Here is a 10,226-nt window from a genome sequence, read left to right on the forward strand (position 1 = left end):
AAGTACTATGAAAATTGAAAGGGAGAAATTGTAGGACATAATAAATTCCTCTTCAAATGTTTTAGCCTGTAAATTGTTAAGTACAATGAGTTCTGAGATCCTCTCCAAGGAACCAATGTATCAGTATGTTCAGGTCCCCTGTTCTTTGTTCTCCATTTTAAAGTTAAACTTCCTTGTTCTCTTTGCCTCCTTGCCCCTAGTTTCAGTAAACAACCTTTTCCACCAGTTCTAATCGGTAGTTCACACCTATTCCCCAATCACCTGCTCTTTTCTGAGTTACCCCTGATCACCTGCACTGACCTGAGTCACCTTTAGTCACCTGTTCCTAACTGTCCTTCCCGCCAAACTACTCACTCCACCACTCCAACTCATACCCTGCTCTCTTTAAAACAGCCAGTCGGAATTAGCTTAGACCGTGCTGTCCAACCCTAGTCAATAGGGGCACGACACAGCAGTAGGGACTACCTGCGTCAGGAATAAAAACCCCTTCCCCTCCCTTGTTCAGGTGTGCTCTCAACATTGCTCCATCCACGAGTCACACCCTTCTATAGAAGTAAAATTGCCTTGCTGAGAAAATTAAATTTATGTTCGAGTGCTATTTATTTTGCAGCACCAAAAATTTGCTTCTAACAAAGGTGTTGTAAGAGTTCAAGAAAGAGGAAAGAAACATGAAAAGAGGCCCAACAGTCAAAGACAGGTTTATTTTAGAGAATAAACCTGAGCGGGGCCTCTATCCAATTTAAGTCAGGAGTGCTCTTTCTTACATACTAAGGGTGTTTATTGGTTTCAGGGTGAGAGAGCTTATCACAGGCTTGGAATGTTCCTGTGTAGGGGAGAACTCTATTGAGGGTTGGAATGTCTCTGGTTGGAAGGGTGTTGTCTTGAGGCTGACATCTCTCCAGCTGGAGGGGAGGTTATCTCCGGGCTGGCATGTCTCTGGTTGGGGAGGGCTTTAACTTATGGTTGGAATGTTTCTGGTCAGAGACGTCATTTGTAGTTTATGGTCATGCTGACCTTAGCCATTAGGCTGATGCCCTTTGGATTTAGGTGGTTTTTGATCAAGGGGAACTTTAGAAGAGTGGTGCTTGTCCAAGATGGTGATACTCCTGCTCTGTCAATCCAGACCTTATAGTTATAAAAAGGATGAGAGGCAGAGTGTTCTTTCTGGCTACTTCCTGCTGATGAGGGGACCGAGCGTTTTCTGGTCTTGGATTAACTGTAGTAGTAACGCTATTTGTGGATGTTTTTGGGTTAAATGGCCATGATCCTGTCAGTTAAAAATCTTTGAAAAAAGTTAATTAGGCAGGGTAAGAACATTAGACCTAGGCATATTATTAGGAGAGGTCCCAGGAATGGGATGACCCACGCTATGATTTTGTTCCCAAACCAAGAATCTATTTGGTTGTTTTGGTATTCCCTTAGCTTTTTAGCCCTTTCCTTAAGTATTTCAGCAGCGTCTCTTACTAGGCCTAATTGGTTGGTATAGAAACAACATTCCTCACCCAATGACAGGCAGAGGCACATGTTTGGAAAGGCCCATGTGTTATTTTCTGTTAGTAACCATTATTCCTGCTATGAGGATAATAATTAAGCAAAATGGTACAGTAATTGAGATTCTCTGTCTGATATTCCACCCTGAGGGTGCTACAGTACATAGTCCTACTGCAAATAGTAGAGTGAGTAAAACAATTCCCACAACGGTGGTGTAATAAATACTTTCCATTAAAAAGGTTTAATATTTGTCTTAAAAGGAGAGGTAGGAACATCTAAAAGTATTTGGTGAGGTAGGGGTGAGACTGAGTAAGATAAGTAGTTCTCACTCAGTTACTTACTTTTTATGAGCTTAAGGTTTCCTATTTCTTTACATTCATATTTAGGATATTCCTTTGGGCTATCAGGGGTTGCTTCCTCAGCTTTCTAGGTTTTGACTCGAGTGTGATGTATCCAGAAATTGATTCCTGGTTTTTTGTTTTGTTTTGTTTTTTAAGATGGAGTCTCGCTCTGGCTCCAGGCTGGAGTGCAATAGCACAATCTCGGCTCACCACAACCTCCGCCTCCTGGGTTCAAGTGATTATCCTGCCTCAGCCTCCCTAGTAGCTGGGATTACAGGCATGCACCACCGTGCCCAACTAACTTTTTTATATTTTTGGTAGAGATAGGGTTTCACCAAGTTGGCCAGGCTGGTCTCGAACTCCTGACCTCAAGTGATCTGTTTGCCTCGGCCTCCCAAAGTGTTGGGATTACAGACGTGAGCCACTGCACCCGGCCCAGAAGTTGATTCTTGTAAGAGATGCTGTCTCAATTACCCTGGGTTCTGTGGACTCACTAGATGTGGGGGTGAAGGATTCCAGGCACTCTCAGTTATTAGTTGTCAGTGCCAGCAGTGAAGAGGTTTCCTCCTGTGATGGTTGGGGGGCTTAGAGGCAGTGCCTGCTGAAACGTCTAGTTTTCAATTCATAGGGCTTTAAGAAAGCAAAGCTTATTTTGGAAACTCGTAGTCAGAAAAAATAGAATTTAATTTAAAATAATAAAAATTGAAAAATATTAGGCACCACTAGAATTTAACAACAGGTGTGCTATAATTTTTGAAACGTAATTTTCTCTCTCCAGTTTCCCTTTTTTTTTTTCCCAAGACAGAGTCTCGCTCTTATCACCCAGGCTGGAGTGCAGTGGCACGATCTCAGCTCACCGCAACCTCCGCCTCCCGGGTTCAAGCGATTCTCCTGCCTCAGCCTCCTGAGTAGCTGGGATTGCAAGCACCCACCACCACACCCGGCTAATTTTTTTATTTTTGTAGAGACAGGGTTTTGCCATGTTGGCCAGGCTTGTCTCAAACTCCTGACCTCAGGTGATCTACCTGCCTTGGCTTCCCAAAGTGCTGGGACTACAGGCATGAGCCACCACATCCAGCCAAGAATAATTATTTGTTACACAGGCCTTAAAAAAAAAAGTTAACAGTGTAACATGTATTTAAGACTATTGAAAAAACAGTTTACATATACTTTTAGTAAAAATATTATAAGGAGGCATGAGAATGTGGATTTTTACCTAGATTAAAAGGTTGAATAATTGTTTTAAGTTGAATAAAATAAAAATGAAGGTTTAAGCAACTTTTGGAAGGTTAATTGTAAAGGAAATTCTGTGTGTAAACATATTGGCTAAAGTTAAAGGTGTATCATCCAGTTTTTCTGTAAATTGAGTATTAAAATAAAAGCACAATGGGTTTTTCTTAAAGCACTAACCTGCTCTTTAACAAAAATTATAAAGGGTTAAAAAGGGTCTATAGACCAGCCACAGTGGCTCACGCCTGTAATCCCAGCACTTTGGGAGGCCGAGGCGGGTGGATCACGAGGTCAGGAGATCAAGACCATCTTGGCTAACAAGATGAAACCCCGTCTCTACTAAAAATACAAAAAATTAGCCAAATGTGGTCATGCACACCTGTAGTCTCAGTCACTCAGGAGGCTGAGGCAGGAGAATAGCCTGAACCCAGTAGGCGGAGGGTGCAGTGAGCCGAGATTGCTCCACTGCACTCCGGCCTGGGTGACAAAGCGAGACTCAGTCTCAAAAAATAAAAGGGTCCATAAAAATCTGACCTTATGATCAAAACATTAAAATTGAGTTTAACATTAATAACACACTAATATAAATGTAAAATTTGGCTTATTTGGTATAAAGTCACACAGGAAGCATTGTCAAATATAAAATGATGTTTGGCTTTCTTTGGGTTATGTTTGTATAACTATGTTATTGGTATGTGTTCCAAAGTTATGGGAGACTCCTATAATTCTGATATGTCTTAGTGTGCATTATCAGTAGTAATTATAATTGTTATGTTAAAATTTTTATGTGCCACAGAGGTAACAGATTTCTTTGTCAATTGTGTCTTTAACTATGGCTACCCTAAAACTTTTGGTCATCCATAAACAATTGTTGTCTTGTTTTGGTCCTCTGTAGAAGGGTCTTATAGTCAGCTATAAAGCTGTAACAGGTGCTCTTGAATGCAGGTTTCTGATAACTTTGGAGACTGTGACATCAGAATACAGGAAAAACAGTTAGGACTCTTGAAGAGTTCATTAATATCAAGCAGGACAGGAATTAACTGCATGAACTGAACTAATAGGAGACTGGAGTGATCTTTTTGATATTTTGCTTAAAATATTGCTAATACTTTGTTTTGCTTTTCAAAGTCAAATAAACTTTTCTTTATTTATTGTATTTTATTTTATTTTTAGACGGAGTTTCACTCTAGTTGCCCAGGCTGGAGTTCAATGGTGCGGTCTTGGCTTACCACAACCTCCTCCTCCTGGGTTCAAGCGATTCTCCTGCCTCAGCCTCCCTAGTAGCTGGGATTACAGGCGTGTGCCACCACCACACCCAGCTAATTTTGCATTTTTAGTAGAGACGGGGTTTCTCCATATTGGTCAGGCTGGTCTCAAACTCCCGACCTCAGGTGATCCACCCGCCTCGGCCTTCCAAAGTGCTGGGATTACAGGCATGAGCCACCGCACCCGGCCTCGAAACTTTCATTGTGAGCTATTAACAGCTTTTAACAATTTAGTATACTCCCATGAACAAAATTTGTAGCATACTTGTTTCTGTCTCCCTGATTTTCTCCAGAATTTGGAAACTATCTGTGAGTATTCTTAAGTTATTTGCACAAGTGTAATAAGAATCTATTTTCTTTTGTAACAGGACACAATTGAAAAAACTGGTTATTTTTACCAAGGCCTTGACTGGAATGGTATGCTTTCTTTTAAGGAATCGAACTTGACTTACTAAGCTAAGAAAGCCCTTGGAAACTGGCCTCATCTTTTGTGTACACAGTCCCTGTACAGGGCTTCTGATCTGTGGTAAGTAAAGAATGCCCCTTTCTGAGAGGCCAGGAACCCCAAGTTATCTTGTAACCTCAAGAGGAAACTCACAGGTATTTAACGGTACAATTCCATGGCTAGGCTCAGCTTTACAGTCTTATCTTAGATTCTTTCTATGGAACAATACATGTTACACTGTTAACTTTTAGCAACTTTTACTTTTGTCAGTAAAGTGCAGATAAGGTCTGACTTATTCCAGCATTTAACTCCATGTGTCCTAGGTCCTACCTAGCTACAAAGCAGGCAAGTTGTACAGCTAAGAGTTATAGTGGCATTTTATAAAGCATTCAGGAGGCCCAGTCACGTTTTTTTTTTTTTTTTCTTAGATGGAATGTAGCTCTTGTTGCCCAGGCTGGAGTGCAATGGTGCAATCTCAGCTTACTGCAACCTCCATCTCTGGGTTCAAGCTATTCTGCTTCAGCCTCCCGAGTAGCTGGGATTACAGGCACCCGCCACCATGCCCAGCTAATTTTTTGTATTTTCAGTAGAGATGAGGTTTCACCATGTTGGCCAGGCTGGTCTCAAACTCCTGACCTCAGGTGATCCACCCACCTTGGCCTCCCAAAGTGCTGGGATTACAGGCGTGAGCCACCATGCCCGGCCCCCTAATCACTTTTAAATTGTACAACATTTCTTGCATAAATTCCCTTTTATAAAATTTTTACAATTTACACAGTCTCTCACATGCCTCAACTTTCTGACTTGTTATAAACATCCCTCTTTTTAAACAACCAGTTAATTTACTTTAGAACAAGAATTTACCATATAAGATTATTTTTTATATAAATTCTCTTTTCTTTAATATCAAAGATGATAACAGTCCTTTCCCTAAAGAAACTTCCTTCATGTCTGTGGACTAGATAGACTTCCTAAGGCCACAAGATTAGAAGTTAGGGTATTTAACGAAATAGTTCAAGATACAGTTATCTTTATTAAACTAATATTGATGTTTCATTATTAAAAAATTATACAAGCAAAGATTATTCTGTTTGGATTAAATTATAGTTTTGTACCCTCTATGCCAAATTTTGACATCTCATAGTATTTGGCAGAGATAAGTATGAAATTGTGGCTAGGTACAGTGGCTTATGCCTGTAATCCCAGCACTTTGGGAGACCAAGGCGGGCAGATCACCTGAGGTCAGGAGTTTGAGACCAGCCTGGCCGCTGCACTCCAGCCTGGGCAAGAGTGAGACTCCGTCTCAAAAAAAAAAAAAAGAAAGAAGAAGAAGAAGAAAGTGGCCATCCTGCAAGCCACATAACTCACTCTGCAGGGCTTAACTTCTCCTTTGGCATCATAAATTTAGAGAGTCCTGCAATTTTTTTTTTTTTTTTTAACAGACCCAAAGTATTTGGTACTATAGAGAAGGGAAACATGGCTTCCCTCCACCTTTCATGGTTCTTTGGCTGGGCTATGAATTAAATTGACATGAAACTGACTAATAGGAGAGAAACCATATTTAATTCATATCTGTGTGTGGAAATCCCACAAAATATGAGACTGAAAGAAGGGTCAGATGATTGAAGTTTAAGGAATAGGATCTTAGGGCTTCTGGGGGTTGGTGGAGACACAGTTATGGGAAGGTGAGGGGAAGAATTATTGTATGGTAAATAATGGTTATATTGCTATGCAGATAAAAGTCTCTGGGTGGTCGGGTGCAGTGGCTCAAGCCTGTAATGCCAGTATTTTGGGAGGTAGAGGCAGGCAGATCATCTGAGGTCAGGAGTTTGGGACCAGCCTAGTCAACATGGTGAAACCTTGTCTCTACTACAAATACAAAATTAGCTGGGCATGGTGGCGTGCGCCTATAATCCCAGCTACTTGGGAGGCTGTGGCAGGAGGATCACTTGAACCCAGGAGGCGGAGGCAGGCTGCAGTGAGCTGAGATCGCAACATTGCACTCCAGCCTGGGCAAAAAAAGTCTCTAGGGCTCTAGGGTAATTCTTCTGGAGTAAGCCCTTTTCCCGATACAGGAATGTAGATTTCCTTGATAGATGTAAATTTACTTTACCAAAGAATAGCTTTCCAGAGCTACTCCTATGTCTGCAGTTTCTCTGAATAACCAGCTCAAAGTATGTCAAAGAAGTGTATTTGGAGATGGCACATTCTGGTTTCCCACAGTCATATTTTGGGGATATGTATGTCCTGAGCGCCAACAGTGGCAACACTTCCTGAACACCTGCCTGCTAAGCAAGGAATCTGGCCCCTTCCCTAGTGCCTGCTCACCTCTCACCCCAAGCATTAGCCTGGAGAGTGATTGATTGCTTGTTAAGTAAATGAATGTCATAGAAAATAACACAACAGGCAGGCCAGAATTATTTGTAGAAGTCAACATGCACTGAGCATTTACTAGGTGTCAGAATCTGTGCAATATGTTGTATACCCATGGAGGCACCAGTTTGAGTCTGCGTTCAAATCCTGGCCCTGCACTTACAGGCCGTAGTACTGTGAGCAACCACTTTTGTAAAGTTAATGAGAGGCAAGCAGGCTGGGGGAAGAAGAGGAGCCTGGGTCCTCCTAAGGTGTAGACATAAACGATTGCCAGTCATTATTCTGGAGGTCATAAGATATGCAACTTCCCCAATTACTCCTGCAAATAACACCACTATTGTAGGTTGGTCTTTTGAGATATCTTTCCAGTTGGTGTTTGTTTTGTTTTGTTTTGTTTTTTGTTTTGTTGTTTTGTTTTTTTGAGACAGAGTCTTGCTCTGTCGTCCAGGCTGGAGTGCAATGGTGCAATCTCGGCTCACTGCAACCTCCACTTCCTGGGCTCAAGCAATTCCCCTGCCTCAGCCTCTCAAGTAGTTGGGATTACAAGTGTCCACCATCACGCCTGTCTAATTTTTGTATTTTTAGTAGAGATGGGGTTTCACCATGTTGGCCAGGCTGGTCTTGAATTCCTGACCTCAGGTAATCCACCCGCCTCGGCCTCCAAAGTGCTGGGATTACAGGCATGAGCCACCACGCCCGGCCATCTTTTCAGGTTTTTTGCAGCTCTGACACCCCATGGCTCCACCTAAACCTGATGGCTCTACCCAGACCACCAACCCCGCTCCTGTGGTCCCACCTAGAAGCAATTCAGCCTGCAGGAGGACAGCTTCAACCCCCTATGATTTCATCTCCACCCCAACCAATCAGCAGCAAGCACCTGTTACCTGGCCACCCCCAACTCTTCCCCCACACTGCCTTTGAAAAACCCCTCACCTACAAGCTTTGAAGATGATCTGAGTACAAACTCATCTCCCATGTGGCATGGCCAGCCTCGTGTCTATTAAACTCTTTCTCTGCTACAATGCCGTGGTCTTTCTTTATGCAGTGGGCAGGAAGAACCCCCCCAGGTGGTTGCAGTATTTGTCAGGGTAGCTCAATGAGCATCAGAGACCAGTTCTGCCATATACAAGGTGTATGACCTACACAAGGCTCTCGACTTCTCTGGGCCTGTTTCTTCATCTGGAAAATAGGGATAGTAATAGCATCTCTCCAAAAGGCCATGAAGATTAAATGCATTAATTCATATCAAGCCCCAAGAACATGCCTGACACTGGGTCAGCTCAGTCTACACTAGCAGTTAGTATTTCTGTCCTATGAAGAGGGCACTATTATTGTCCCTGCTTTCCACATGACTTACTGAAGCGCCAGTATTTGAACCGTTTTTGCTCCAGGGAACTCTCTTCCTGTGTGAAAGAAATTACAGAGATCTCCTGGTGGTGCCAGAACCAACTGTTTGCACATAGCTTTTGTCAACTGGGGATCAACCCTCATGAAATCTGGATGGCAGAGAGCACTGAATAAAGCAAGCCCTTTAATGTACAGTTCTACCATCAGGAGCCTCCTCCTAGCTGGGCTGCAGGGCAGATTACAGACACACAGTAGGCTCTTGGTCTTGCTGGGAGCCACACCCACCCTCCGCCTGCCTTTCCCCGAGCTCTGGGCGGGGACAGCTTTATACAAAACGAGCTGCCTCTGGCCCCTCCCATGCAGAGTGAGTGGAGAACTGGACCAGCAGGTAAGTGGGCAGAGCGGGGCGGCTCAGGCCTGTGAGGGTGCCGCTGCAGCTACCAAGGCCGGCTGCTAGCTGGGAGCATGGGACGCTGACCAGGATGTGGCAGGGGCACTTGTCTGGAGCCAGCAGGTGTCTGGTGGCCTTTCCCCTAGTTTCAGGCTGCCATGTCGGGAGAGTCCAAAGAGATAGGAGTGCAGAAAGGTTTCCTCCTCAGCTGGCATTTGGAGTTGGGACAGGCTGAGCCATTCAGGTGAATTCCAGACCCCTGGTGCCTTCAGACCAAAAGGCTGGACCCATGCTGGGTGCCACGGCTCATGCCTGTAATCCCAGCATTTCGGGAGGCCGAGGCAGGTGAATCGCTTGAGCTCAGGAGTTCAAGACCAGCCTGGGCAACATGGTGAAACTCCATCTGAACAAAAAATACAAAAATTATCCGGGTCAGACATGGTGGCATGGGTTAATAGTCCCAACTACTCAGAGGCTGAGGTGGGAGAATCGCATGAGCCAGGGAGGTTGAGTTTGCAGAGTGAGCTCAGATTATGCCACAGCACTTCAGCCTGGGTGACAGAGAGAGATCCGGTCTAAAAAAAAAAAAGAGGCTGGGCCCCCACTGACTTTACCTAGGTCCATCTCCATGCTATCTCCCAACGACTTGACCAGCTGAAGCCGCAGGAGCCTGGGAAGGAGGCTGGGAGTTGGAATGGACATGGAGGGGAGGAGAACTGGCCTGGGGGAGGCTGCTCCACCAAGGTCAGCCCGTGGGAGGCCTGAAGCCCTTCCTGGCTTTGGGAGGGAGAAGAAGGGGAAGAGAACTCACAGTCCGCTTCTGCTGCCAGCCTGAGTGCCTGTTATCTCGTTCCCTTTTTCCTGGTCCACTGAGCCCAGAAAGGCTGGACATTCCCAGACCCTTTCACAGATGGAGAAACCAAGGCCTAGAGAGGGTGAGCAGCTGACCTGAGGTTGCACAGCTGGTCAGCACAGGCCTGGATGTCTGCCACAGCCTGAGGTCAGGGTTGGGACAGGGTTCGGGGAAGCACTAACTCCTCCCTGGGCCTTGGTTTCCCCACCTACGCAATAGGGATACTGAGTTGGGATGAGTTCCAGGGAAGCTCTGGGGTCCTAGCAACGAGAGGTAGAGATGGCCTCCTGCTACATGTGGCTGTGAGCAGTGAGCGTGGCTGAGCTGGGCCCAGGCTCCCAGTGCTCCAGCTGCCTCCTGCCTCCTGGCACCTCCTTGCCTCCCTCTCAGCTGCAGCTTCCCGTTTTTCCTTGTCTCTGTGCCTCTGTTGTCCTTTCTCCCCATTTCTGCTTCTAGCTTTTGGTTCTTTCTGTCTCTTTGTCTCAGTCTC

The sequence above is a fragment of the Macaca fascicularis genome, chromosome 10, assembly GCF_037993035.2.
Source record: "Macaca fascicularis isolate 582-1 chromosome 10, T2T-MFA8v1.1".
Taxonomy (NCBI): domain Eukaryota; kingdom Metazoa; phylum Chordata; class Mammalia; order Primates; family Cercopithecidae; genus Macaca; species Macaca fascicularis.